This window comes from Mauremys reevesii, linkage group 4 (assembly GCF_016161935.1).
Source record: "Mauremys reevesii isolate NIE-2019 linkage group 4, ASM1616193v1, whole genome shotgun sequence".
In the NCBI taxonomy this organism is placed as follows: Eukaryota; Metazoa; Chordata; order Testudines; family Geoemydidae; genus Mauremys; species Mauremys reevesii.
Window position 1 is genome coordinate 11879928 of NC_052626.1, and position 13283 is coordinate 11893210.

At 42.9% G+C, this 13283-nt stretch overlaps 1 protein-coding gene across 2 annotated transcripts in view; it reads right to left on the reverse strand.

The window, feature by feature from the left end:
- Positions 1 to 13248, reverse strand: part of ARMH4 (armadillo like helical domain containing 4) — a 133788-nt gene extending 120540 nt beyond the window's left edge. Inside the window, exon 1 of one of the 2 annotated variants that reach the window (XM_039536306.1) lies at positions 13150 to 13248. The gene's annotated coding sequence lies outside the window, so the exon portion shown is untranslated. Of the gene's footprint in view, positions 1 to 13078 lie in introns of both variants that reach the window. The other variant, XM_039536305.1, reaches the window with a different exon arrangement.
- Positions 13249 to 13283: the final 35 nt, after the last annotated feature.

The following is a 13283-nucleotide window of genomic DNA, read 5'->3' on the forward strand; positions in this document are numbered from 1 at the left end:
ATGATGGTTTAATGGACTGTACTCGATTGGGGTTCTTGGGGCAGTTGGCCTTTATATGTCCCAGTTTATTACATTTAAAACATCGCCCAGATGACGGGTCACTGGGCCGAGGTGAGTTGCTGGAGACTGGTGAGGTGGGACTATAGGTAGTCTGGGGCTTTCCTTGGGTTGTAGCTGGGGTCTTGGGTGGCCCCTAGTGGTAGGGTTTATTGTCATCTTGCCCCTTGTTATATTCGCTCCCCTTGTTAGTATCTTTTTTCTTTTCTGTCACTTCCACCCATCTGGCTCCAATCTCCCCTGCCTCGGTTATAGTTTTGGGTTTCCCATCTAGGATGTACCTTTCTATTTGCTCAGGAACACCCTCTAAGAACTGTTCCATTCTCATCAGGAGGGACAGCTCTTCAAAATTTTGAACTTTTGTGCCTGATATCCATGCATTCCAATTTTTGTCAATGTAGTAGGCGTGTCCGGGGAATGACCCATCTGGTTTCCACTTTAGGGCTCTGAACCGCCGACGGGCATGCTCAGGTATTAGCCCCATTCTGATTCTGGCCTTTGATTGAAACAGTTTATAATCGTTCATGCTGTCCTTAGGCATTTCAGCCGCCACCTCTGCTAAGGGTCCACTGAGCTGTGGCCTCAGCTCTATCATGTACTGGTCTTCAGGGATGCTGTACCCATGGCAGGTCCTTTCAAAATTTTCTAAGAAGGCCTCAGTGTCATCACCTGCCTTGTAGGTGGGAAATTTCCTGGGATGGGAAACAGTACCTGGAGAAGGGTTGTTAGGGTTGGCAGGAACATCTGGCTTAGCCTTTGCCAATTGGAGGGCCTGCTGGTGGGCCTCCCTCTGGAGCTCCAGCTCCCTCTTGTGGTCAGCCTCCCGCTTCTCCATCTCTCTCCTGTGGTCAGCCTCTTTGGCTTTTTTTTTTATTTCCATCTCCTTGAGTTTTAATTCCAATTCCTTTTTTTTTAATTCCAGTTCTTTTTGCCTTGCTTCCAGTTTAGATGCTTCCTTGGTACTCATTTTTTCTGCTTTCTGGTGTTGGCCACACCCCCCTGCAGTCAGTGAACTGTGTTGCTTCAGCTCAGGCTGCTTGGTTTACAGTTTCCTAATCTTTCTATTTCCGACTGAATTAAAACAAAACAAAACTTTTTATTTGCAAATGTCTCTTGCTGGTGTTTGCTCGCTGACAAGGAACCAGAAAAAACTGGTTTTGTAACCTGTCTCTTGCAAACTGCTAATGCTCTTTCAGTGGGAATCCTTTCTCTCTGCCCTCAGGCTGCTTTTCCAAGCAGCCAGAAAGGGGAAAAAATTCTCTTGCTTTGGTTTTAAAAACAATCCCCCCCTAGCCTGCTTTCCTGCCCTAGGAGAGAACAGCTCTCACTGGCTTTTGGTTCCTAAAACATCCCACCTCTGCCACCATGTCATAGGTTTATTCCCCACTTTGAACTTTATCGTCCAAAAGATGGGGACCTGCATGGATCCTTCTAAGCTTAAATTCTAGCTTAGATCTGGTACTGCTGCCACCAGCCAAAAAATTATAGTGTTTTGGCACACTCCCTGTCCCCCCAAACCTTTCCCTGGGGAACACAGATCCAAACTCCTTGGATCTTAACACAAAGGGAAATAAACCATTCCCCCTCCCAGACTTCCCCTCCCTTGGTTGTTAGGGAAGACTACCTTGATTCAAACTCCTTGAATCTAAAACAAAGAGGGATTCACCTCCTTTCTTTCCCCCACTCCTTTCTTTCCCCCACCTGTTCCTGGTGAGTCAAACTAATCCCCTGAGGTCTCAAACAAGGGAAAAAGTCAATCAGGTTCTTAAAAAGAAAAGCTTTTAATGAAAGAAAGAAAAGTAAAAACTATCTCTGTAAAATCAGGATGGAAATGTTTACAGGGTATACAGCTTATAAAAACTAGAGAGACTCCACCCCCTCTCTTCTAGTTTAAGCACAAGTAACAGCAAACAAAAATAAAATATTTCTCCAGCAAAACACACATTTGCAAATACAGAAATTAATAAAAAAGACTAATCCACCTTTCTAATACTCACTATACTGAATAGAAGAGAATACTTCAGGAAACTTGGAGAGCCTGGATATACGTCTGGCCCCTCTTAGATCCAAAGAGAGAACAGCCCCCAAAACAAAGAACACAAACAAAGACTTCCCTCCACAGAGATTTGAAATTATCTTGTCCCTTGATTGGTTCTCTGGTCAGGTGTTCGTCAGGTTTACTGAGCTTGTTAACCTTTTACAGGTAAAAGAGACATTAACCCTTAACTATCTTTTTATGACAACTCCTTTTAACATTAATGAGAGTCATACAGCTAAACCCCAAGGCACCCCTAAGAATGTCAATTAAGATTAACTTGCTTTGGCATGATGTGTCATTTTCCTTTTAACACTGTATTATTAGTCTTTTGAAGCTTGGTATGTAGGACAGGGGTAAGATATCCAAGTGCTACAAGAAATCGACAGATGGTTCATATTCAGCTGAGTTGGGTTTGGTTTTTTTAGCATTTTATTTCTGGAAAAGTATAAATGTGTAATATGTTTTGGTATTCACTGCATTGATTTTATGCCTTTTAATAGACATATGAAAGGGAATGATTATCGTACAGAGCTTAGAGTGAGGACCTGGAAGTCAGGACTCCTGGGCTCTGTTCCTGGCTCTGCAACTGACATGTGTGACTTTGGGTAAGCCAGTTAAAGTGTAGTTCTGTTTGGAAAGTGACTATGTAAAAATGGTGCCTTCTTACTCAGCAGATCTGTTCTGAGTGTGTATTCCAAGTCATAGCTGCTGATTTTAGTGACTTTACTGCTTTCTTACTCCTTTGAGCATTGCAGAGCCAACCAAACTGAGATGGTGTGAGCTGGAGTCTATTTTTTCTTGTGGGACTAATTATTAAATTGCAATCACCAGTGTGGTTGCATAGGCATAATGTAGCTTGGACACCCTTTTAATTATTGTTAGGGATGACGAAAGAAAGAATCCATATAGATTCTCTTGATTGAACTTGATATCAGGTTGAGTTTACAGGGCTGGCATATAGATGTGGGTTTTTTGTCTATTTACTTGTAAGATGAGCACATTTGAAATAGACTGTGAACTCCATGATACACTTTTCAATGTGAACCCACGCTTTAAACTCTCTCTTCCCATCTGTAAAATGGGGACAGAACCCTCTCCTAGAGAATCAATTTAAACTCTGTCTTATTTAATATCAACAACACCTCTTTAATGGGAAGAATAATTCCACTTAATGGAGATGCTTCCAGGTGATTTAAAGATGAATTGCAAAGCAAAAATCCAAACTGAGTTGTGCTGAGATTTCTGTGCTGAATATACCCAGTAACTAATCTGTCAGTCATTCAACACAGAAATAAACGTTAACAATTTAAATGTTGCCTTTACCCTCTGTGAGCTCTTGTTGGTATTTCCCTAAGATATCTGAGCTTAGGGTGACCAGACAGCAAGTGTGAAAAATTGGGACGGGGTGGGGGATAATAGGCGCCTATAGAAGAAAAAGCCCCAAATATTGGGACTGTCCCTATAAAATAGGGACATCTAGTCACCCTATCTGAGCTTATTACATCACAGATACCAGAAGCCTCATTGAACATATTATATGTGATGTCCGATAATGGTGAATTTTTATTCAGTAGAGCATTTTATATCATTTTAACTATTTTCAGAGTTTTCTTTAAGAGATCTATTCTCTTTATTGGAAGAGCTTTTTAATCTGTGCATAGGCTGAGAACCGGAGTGTTCCACTTTAAATAATTCTACTATATTATTGTGCTTATCATTTCATACACTATAACTCACCATTAGCTACCACTGTAAGAAGCTATAGGTAAAGCTGAACCTAAATTCTGCAGTACCTTCAGATAGATTAAAAAACTGACATTTCCAATTAATTAACTATGAAAACAAATAACACTTTGTACAGTGGCCCCATTTTTTTTTATTAAATTCAGTTTATTTGAGGGTATCTCCCCGCTGTTAGTTTTTACTAACTTGCAGATTTTGGTCTTGATAAGACAGAAGAACAGGAATGTGACACCTTATCTTTTACACTTCTTTCCCCCTAGCTTGACTATCTAATGGTAGACAAATTTTCTGAAGGAACTGTGTAGTTAATAGACTTTATGATTCATAGAGTTAATTCTTAATCTACTTGAAAATTTAAGATTTTGATTTTATTTTTGGCATTGTCACAAGCAATGTACTGTGCCTATAGTTGTTTGCAGAGGATTTATTTTTTTATCTTTTTTGCAAACCCTACCTGTGTATTTCTATTAAATAGCTTAGAGTACAAGTTTAAAATAACATACATTTGCTGTATTTTCTTTCAAGAGCGTGATTAGGCTTTCTGTCTCAGGGCATATGTATTGAAAACAGCTTCTATACAGATGGCAACCTCACAAGATGTAAACTCGGCAACCAGTTATTTCCAGAAAACTTAGAAATAACCACTCTCCAAAGTACTCCTCTAAAGACATCCCATATTTCATCCACGCAAATAGTGCTATTTCCCTGGAAGATTCAAAAGCAGGGACAAAGGGATAACTGTTAACGAGGAATGGCCAATATCTCCAAGCCTCATTATCAGCAGTACCAACATGTTTATCATGGGAAATTACTGTAGCCAAGAGCTGGCAAGTTGAGGTCAATGGTCAAAGTTCAGGGAGCATTCTTTGGAGGGTTGGATACAGCTAGATTTTTATCCTCCTCTAAATTCCTTTTCATATCTAATTTCATTGTCCTACCTTCTGAGACTGTGAATAATTATCTTAATTTATATTGTCATCCTGAAGGTATTTATAGTCTGAATCTTACGGTGAAGCACTGCCATCTGTGTTTCTCAATCAGTTACATATCTGGGAAAACAGGACTACATTTCACATTTTAGGAGCAGCTTCCTTGATTAAACCAGTGTGCTCTAGATAGAATTTGTTATGAAACACTGACATACTTTTAAGCTATATTTGGCTTCTATTATCAATAATTCCTATACCCATTGAAGACCTTCCATTATAAGTGCTCTTTTAGCTGTTGCTTGCATTTCAGAACTCATTTTAACAGTGATTGATTAACTCTGTTTAAGAAAAGAATTCCAAGGGCAACCAGGATGGTAACGTGATCCGATATAAACTCTGATCTCTTCTAACCCCACAATCGTATGGTTAGGAGATCATTTTTCAAAAGACACCTACTATAGTGAAATTGTGGCTTGTGATTTGCTTCAAAAAGCACATTTAAGAAATTATTTTTCATTATTAATGGTCTGAATCAAGCCAAGCAATCATAAATAAGAAAGGATTTTGGATGAAGCAGGTAATAAAGAATTCAGGTTAAGACATTACAGTATTTTAATCACATATTAGCTGAATAATTCCTTAGTCCAGAATTTAGATTTCAAATTAATTATTTCAGCAGTCACAAGGTCAAATATATCACCTCAAGTCTTTACAAGATCCCTATCATTTTGGTAGCTAGGAATGCTTTACACAAGTTAGTGAAGACCAGACATCTTGAAAAGAATAGGGAGCATATAATCCATAACCAGTCACATTAGCCAACTGCCTTGACATTTCAAAAATGGCATATAGCACCTAATATATTAAGTCAGGGGATTTTAGAACCTACTGTTGGTAGACAGCCTAGACAAAGAAAAGCATGTTGGCTCTAGTTCCCAACATGGTCAGGCATTGCCTCAGATGTATTTAGAGATGGATCAAATCCAGAGTTGAGGGCTTAGAACAACCAACATGGACATTCAGCCATTTTTCAGGCTCTGATGTTCAAATCAGCACACAGGTTTCCATCAGCCATAAAAACCTCTCCCAACCACTTACTAGAAAATATTTTTCTCTTCTTTTTACAAAGAAATAACAAACGTACAAGAAAAATGTCCATAAACTGTAAACCTTTAGGCAAGGGTAGTCAATAGGCAGACTGTAGGCCAAATCTGGACTGCCGGATGCTTTTGAATGGACCCCAAAATCGTTTTATTTACTTATTATCATCATTATTATATTTATTATTTTCTCTGGAGTCTGGACCTTGACTATAACTTGACCAAGAAATTTTGACCTTGACAAGAAATAATTGACTACCCCTGCCTTAAGGTTACATTTAAGTGTAGAATAAGGAAACTGAGATCGAAGCTCCTCAGCAACTGCAGAGTTAAATCAAAACAACCTTAACTCTGCCCCCCATGCATACACATTCTAATAGCAATTTTCAGCACATGACTGCACTACACTCAGTGATGCAACCATTCTGTACAGCACAATATTGCACTATAGAAAGGATTTCCATTTTCTTCTATACTGTTTCTTGAGCAAAACAATGAGGAGTCCAGGGGCACCTTAAAGACTAACAGATTTATTTTGGCGTAAGCTTTCGTGGGTAAAAACAGTCTTTAAGGTGCCACTGGACTCCTCATTGTTTTTGTGGATACAGACTAACACAGCTACCCCTGTGATACTTGCTTCTTCAGTGAGACTGATAACATGTTCTGTTTTTCATTTAAATTGTACCATTTCTATAAACTTTCTGGTGGGCTTTGTTCAACCCATCAACCTCTCATCATTCAAATATCTCCCTAAGACTCTGTTCTTTCAAGATACCCACAAGTAGCAAGTCAACAATAGTAGATTAAAAAAAAAAGCAGCAAACTGTAGTCAATCTGTTCTCTGAGCTGCCTGTTGGATTCTGTCTAATCTGTATCAGCTTTGTTCAGATTGTAAATTCTTTAGAGCTATAGCAACATCTGACTTGTGTCTTGTACAGTGCCAAGCACATTGTTAATGCTTAAACAAATAATACAAGTATTACTGTATATACATTGTATGATAAAAGGCCCCACTTTAATTCATATTAAAGCCCAAAGGCTTCACATTTACACGGTGGTTAGGTGGCCCAGTGGTACCGCATGCCTTTCCAGAATGAAAAGAAGGAAGGACAAAATTAAGGTACATGCCAGATGCATCCTTAACTCTGCTACCTGGACCTGGCAATAGCCTCTGAGAATGGTTCAGTATGGAGCCATAAGAGGTAGACATGAGGAAGTTCTAAGACAGTTTGCCATTATTTGTGTTCCAGCATTTATCTGCATGCACTCCAGCTGCATTCGTTGTATTAGGTGTAGGTTAGGTCCAGCACAGCTCTCCCCATCTACTATCTCTGGCTCCTTAGCAATGATTCTCCCAATTGCAAAATAACTGGCTGCATGTTGCAAAAATCCATCTGAGGATTGGTCCAGCTCTGAGCAGGGGGTTGGATTTTTTAGCTTTTTTGGGGAGAGATAGCTCAGTGGTTTGAGCATTGGCCTGCTAAACCCAGGGTTGTGAGTTCAATCCCTGAAGGAGCCACTTAGGGATCTGGGGCAAAATCAGTACTTGGTCCTGTTAGTGAAGGCAGGGGGCTGGACTCAATGACCTTTCAGGGTCCCTTCCAGTTCTGTGAGATAGGTGTATCTCCATATTTTATGTTTCTCCCTCCGCAACTCCTCCTCTCCGGTTTCTCTGCCTGTACAGCACAGCCCAGTCCTCCCACACACAGAGACAGGTGTCAGCATGGGACCCACAGGTTGAGGAGCTAAGAAGAGGATGCTGGAAGAGCACAGGGACATTACACTCAATGAGGTCATTTTTGAAGGGCTGGACAAAAGGGGGCATGATAAGGGCTTTTTGGGGGGACAGAGATGAAGCTCCCCAACATCCCCACTGCACAGCTCTCACCTTCATTTCCACCCCACAATTCAATGAACTGTTCCATCACACCCCACATTTTCCCTTGCTGCTGCAACCTCCCATATTCCCTTTGACTGCTCAGACTCTTCCAAAGTGCTCCAACGCTGCTTCAACTCCTCCAACATTCCTTCCATTACACCCACCCGTTCTCAGACCATCCCCATATCCTCTGCTGCTTCAAGTACCTTCTCCCCACATCACCCCACATACACACAAATACACTGCTCCAAGCCCCTCTCCCCCCAGCTCCACACCTCTGGTAAATTTGGAGGGGCAATGAGGAGAAGGAGGTGGTGGTACTGCGAGGAGTGCAGCATGTACCATCTGGATGCAGAACAGGGCAGGAGCATGGAGATGCAGAGCTCCTACCTCAGGTCTGGACCTACTGTGTGGGGAAGGGGCTCCAATCCACATAAGAAGTCTACTTGAGGACGTTCAAGGCAGCATGTAAACAATGGATGCTACCTGTAAAAACTGAGAGTCATGCATGGACATGTGACTTGCCCAGGTGACTCCTAAACTCCATCTTGGAGCTGGACTTTGCACAGGAGTGAGGAGGGTGGTCTCCACCCACAAGAGAAAGTCTATTTAAACCCCTGTGGGACCCCTCCATTTTGTCTTCAGCTGGCTAAGGAGAGGAGCCATCATGAGGAATCCCCTAGATACCACCTGAGCTGGAACAAGAGCTGTACCAGGGGAAAGAATTGTGCCCAGGCCTGGAAGGTGTCCAGTCTGAGGAAAAAACTTACTGAAGCATCTCTGAGGGTGAGATTATCTGTATTCAGTTTGATTAGACATAGATTTGTGCATTTTATTTTGTTTTGCTTGGTGACTTACTTTGTTCTGTCTGTTACTACTTGGAACCACTTAAATCCTACTTTCTGTATTTAATAAAATCACTTTTTACTTATTAATTAACTCAGAGTGTGTATTAATACCCGGGGGAGCAAACAACTGTGCATATCTCTCTATCAGTGTTATAGAGGGCGAACAATTTATGAGTTTACCCTGTATAAGCTTTATACCGGGTAAAACGGATTTATTTGGGTTTAGACCCCATTGGGAGTTGGGCATCTGAGTGTTAAAGACAAACACACTTCTGTGAACTGCTTTCAGGTAAACCTGCAGCTTTGGGGCAGGCAATTCAGACCCTGTGTCTGTGTTGGAGCAGACGGGAGTGTCTGGCTCAGCAAGACAGGGTGCTGGAGTCCTGAGCTGGCAGGGAAAGCAGGGGTAGAAGTAGTCTTGGCACATCAGGTGGCAGATCCCAAGTGGGGTTCTGTGATCCAACCCATCACACCAGCATATACATAGGGGGCTGGGAGAAGGGCTCAGACTAGCCCCTCCCATGCTCCCCCTGCTACCCATTCCATGCCCCCTCTAATCACCTCAGACAGGCTCCAACCCCCCTGAATCTCTGTTCTCTCCCCTACCACCCATCCCCATTTACCCTCCCTCCCTTAGCCACAGCCCCAGACACCTCACCCAGTATTCCCCTCCAATCTCTCTACGCTTTCAATCTCTACACTACTCTAACATCCCCCACATTCTGCCTCACTGCTCCAATTCCCCATATTCCCTTGCTCTGCACCAGAAAAGTTATAAACATCTGGAAATGTTAAGAATAGCTCATGTTAGGAGGGCTGTGTTGACCAAATAAGCCAGTGACTTGCTTTCCTTTGATCACACTCAATGCCATCATTCAGGAAATATGACTACATTATCCTGTCTTTCATCTTCCTGCTAATTTCTTCAACAAAACTTCTGAAGTAAAATCAGAATCTGAATGTGGATTTTAAAACACTTTAAAATATGACCCAAACCATACATTTTGGCATCAAGGCAAAACTTGCAAAAGGAACCCTGAAAAATGCAAGGAATATGCACATAAGGTGACCAGATAGCACGTGTGAAAAATCGGACACCTTTTTTTTTTTGGTGGGGGGGGGGAAGTGGCAGGGTATAGTTCCATATATAAGACAAATCCCGTAATATCAGGATGGTCCCGATAATATTGGAATGTCTGGTCACCTTATGAGCACAAGACACATTCTCTGAAAATTGCCATGAACTCACATGGGTGCAGCTCAGGTTCAGTGGTCACTGGATGTCACCTTGCACCATTCTGTTAATATAACAACAGCCTGCCTGGAAACCTTCTGTGACATTATGAGTGTAATATAATATTTCATTGAAAGGTGACAGGGCCAGAAAGAGTTAATTAACTCAGACTGACCTGACCTATGGGTGAATTGTAGAAACTGGTTAGGAAGATATGTAAATGAATAGAGCTTTGAAATGCAAGTCTGCATTGTTAGAGGTAGAAGGGTAGATGTTTACTCAGGGCTTGTGATGTAAGCAAACAAGTCTTGTCTATCACTATAGCTTTGATTCAAAGATCAAAAAAGGAATATTAACATTTAGGAAGATACTTGAATGAAATAGTATTATTGTCTATATGTCTCTTTGAAGGTTGTGGTACCCTGTATCTGAACTGTTTAATGGATAAATTACCCTGTACTAATTGCCAGGATGTTTGGAAGAAGGAGTTAAGCCTATTGTTTTCTCAGGCCAAAAGGCTGCTGGAAATGTATAAGAACCCTGGGACACGATCCTGCTTTATCTCAGATCTGCTTTGGGTTTCAAGAAGGGGAAACCTTAAGCCATAAGGATTGAGATCCCCAGTCACTGACTAGAGTCACCCTGAATATGGACATTGGACTATAACCTATGGACTATTCCTAAAAGAACTTTTGGCAACTACAAGCTCATCTCTACTATGTATCTAAACCTCAAGAATTGAATTCAAGCCTGTATGTATATTGATCTTTTAACCAACACTCTCTCTCTTTTCTTTTTAAATAAATTTTAGCTTAGTTAATAAGAATTGGCTATAAGTGTGTATTTTGGGTAAGATCTACGTTATAATTGAACCTGGGTATGTGGCTGATCCTTTGGGACTGGAAGAACCTTTTCTTTTATATAAGATTTTCAGTAATCATCATCATATGTTTGACAGGTGTGTCTAGACGGAGGCCTGAGGCTGGGTACTTTAAGGGAACTGCGTTGTTTGGACTTCTAAGTAACCAGTGAGGTACTATAGAAGCTGTTTTGTGCTGGCGTGGTAAATCTAAGTATTGGAATATCCACCAGCATTTGGGGTTTGTCTGCCCTGTTTTGTTTGCAGTTCACCCTGATTGAGTGACCTCAGCTGGCTCCCACAGGCAGCACCGTCACACCCTCTTCTTCAGTAGAGCCCTAATCTTGTTTCATACGGATCCTTCAGTCTCTTGGGCTTGGCCACTGGGCATGAGCCAGCCTCTCGATCCAAACTCCAAAAGATTAGTAACTTTTTCAATATTGCTTCCCTAAATAGCCAGTGAATGTCATGCACTAGCTGAGATAAATGTCAAGTGGCTGAGATCATTTGGGGAATGATCAGAGCCATAGCTTGAGCCCTAGGCATTCTCAAAAAACTTTAGAAGAACTAAGTTGATTCTGAACAATGCTGTTTTTAAAGGGCTGCATCTCAGGAAACTCTTGCTCAAATGACTTCAGTTATGGACCATTAATATTACCCAGCACCCCCATAAGTAAGGCTACGATTTAGTCATGGAGGTCACGGAAGTCACAGAATCTGTGACTTCAGCCTGGGGTGGTTGGGAGCTACAGGGTACTCCAGGTGCCCCTGGCAGCCCTGGAGCTCCAAGCTGCTGTGGGCAGCAGGGTACCCCACAGGTCCCAGCTGCCACAGGTGGTGGGGGAACCCCTGAACTCTGCAGGCAGTGGGGGAACCCCCAAGCCTCCGCTGGCAGAGGACCCCGAGCCCCTGGCCGCCGGCGGGAGAACCCCACAGCTCCTGGTTGCTGCTGGTGGCGGGGAAACCCCTGAGCCCCAGGCCGCCACAGGTAGCAGGGAAATCCCTGAGCCCCTGGTAGAGAACTCTCGAGCCTCCGGCTGCCACAGGTGGTGCGGGAACCCCCGAGCTCCTGGCCACTACTGCCGCTGGGGAACCCTGCAGCTCCCAGTCAGAGTAGGGGAACATAAATTCTAGCCAATACATACATATAAAAATAAATCTGTTCTCTAACATTGTGTTAATATGATAATATATTGCTGATATTACTGAATCATAGTATCATGAAATAATATTCTAGCATTGCCAAACACAAGCATTCAAAAATCATGTCCGATCCTAAAAGTCATGAGATTGGCGTATCAATCATGAGATCTTAAAATAATATATATATTTTTACAATTTGCTTTCTGAGTTTTGAGCATTTAGGGTTCACATTTTCATGCTTTTCTCTACAACTGTGAGAGCTAGCAACTTATTTTTTACTTTTTAAAAAATGAAAGCTGAAAGTTTCGTATAATCACATGATTCCAGGAGGTGGAAAACACCAAACAGTGCAAGACTTGTGATAAAATTGTAAGAGCTGGCAACAATATTTGTATTTTCATTATACAAGACTGAAATGGGAGTTGTATTGCATATATACAATGCTTTGTATGTATATAGCACCTTTCACCTGAGATTTCAAAACATGTTGCATACGTTAATTAAGCTCCACAACTCCCCTAAGTTCAAAGTAGGAAAGTGGGGAAAGTGAAACATTTCCAAGATCACAGAGTGAGGGCCAGGAATAACATCATTCAGGAGTCCTGACCAGGGCCAGCTTTAAGCCTATTCACCCGATTCCCCGGAATCAGGCCCCGCGCCTAAGGGGGCCCCGCTCCGGGGGGTCTCTGGTGGCATTTCGGTGGCAGGGGGTCCTTCGGTGCTGCGGAAAACCCTGAGCAGACCCCCCCCCCCGCTGCCAAAGTGCTGCCAAAGCCCCAGACCACCGCCAAGTATTCCAATCGGGCCCCGCGGGTCATAAAGCCGTCCCTGGTCCTGACTTCCAGTCCTATGCTCTGACCACTAGCACATGGACTCCCCCATCCCCTTTATTACTATCAAATCAAAGCTCTTCAACCTGGATCATCCCTCTCTGTACTCGAGGGCGGGGACAAAGGAGGCTAACAGGACCCTGTGCTCCAGTCTCCAAACACAATCTCTCACCCCATGAATCACTATCACCCCCCTTTCTCCTACTTGGGTCTCAGTCCTCAAAACAACCATCTCCCATCACTTTCCCCCAGGGACCTCTCCATCCTTCACCCCCAGCACCCATCCTTGTCATCCTCTCCCGCAAGGGCCCGCTCTCTCTTTCACCCCAGCACCTTCCCCGAAGCCCTCTCCTGCTCTCTCTGTCCGCCTTCCTCCCCACCCCTGCACATAGCCTCTCTTAAGGTGACTACTACGTGCCTGAAAACAGCTCGGGCCAGAGCCGTACAGTTTCTAGCGCCGGGAAAGAAGAAGGGGACGTGCAGAATCACCTCAGCTCCCTCCGAAAGTGTCAAGCCCCGACAGAGGGATTAAACCTGAGAACAGGCAGAATTAGGGACAGCCTTGATCTGCGCCGGCCGGTGTAGAAGGCCCCCCCAGGCCGCGAGGGTCTGCGCCGTTCAGT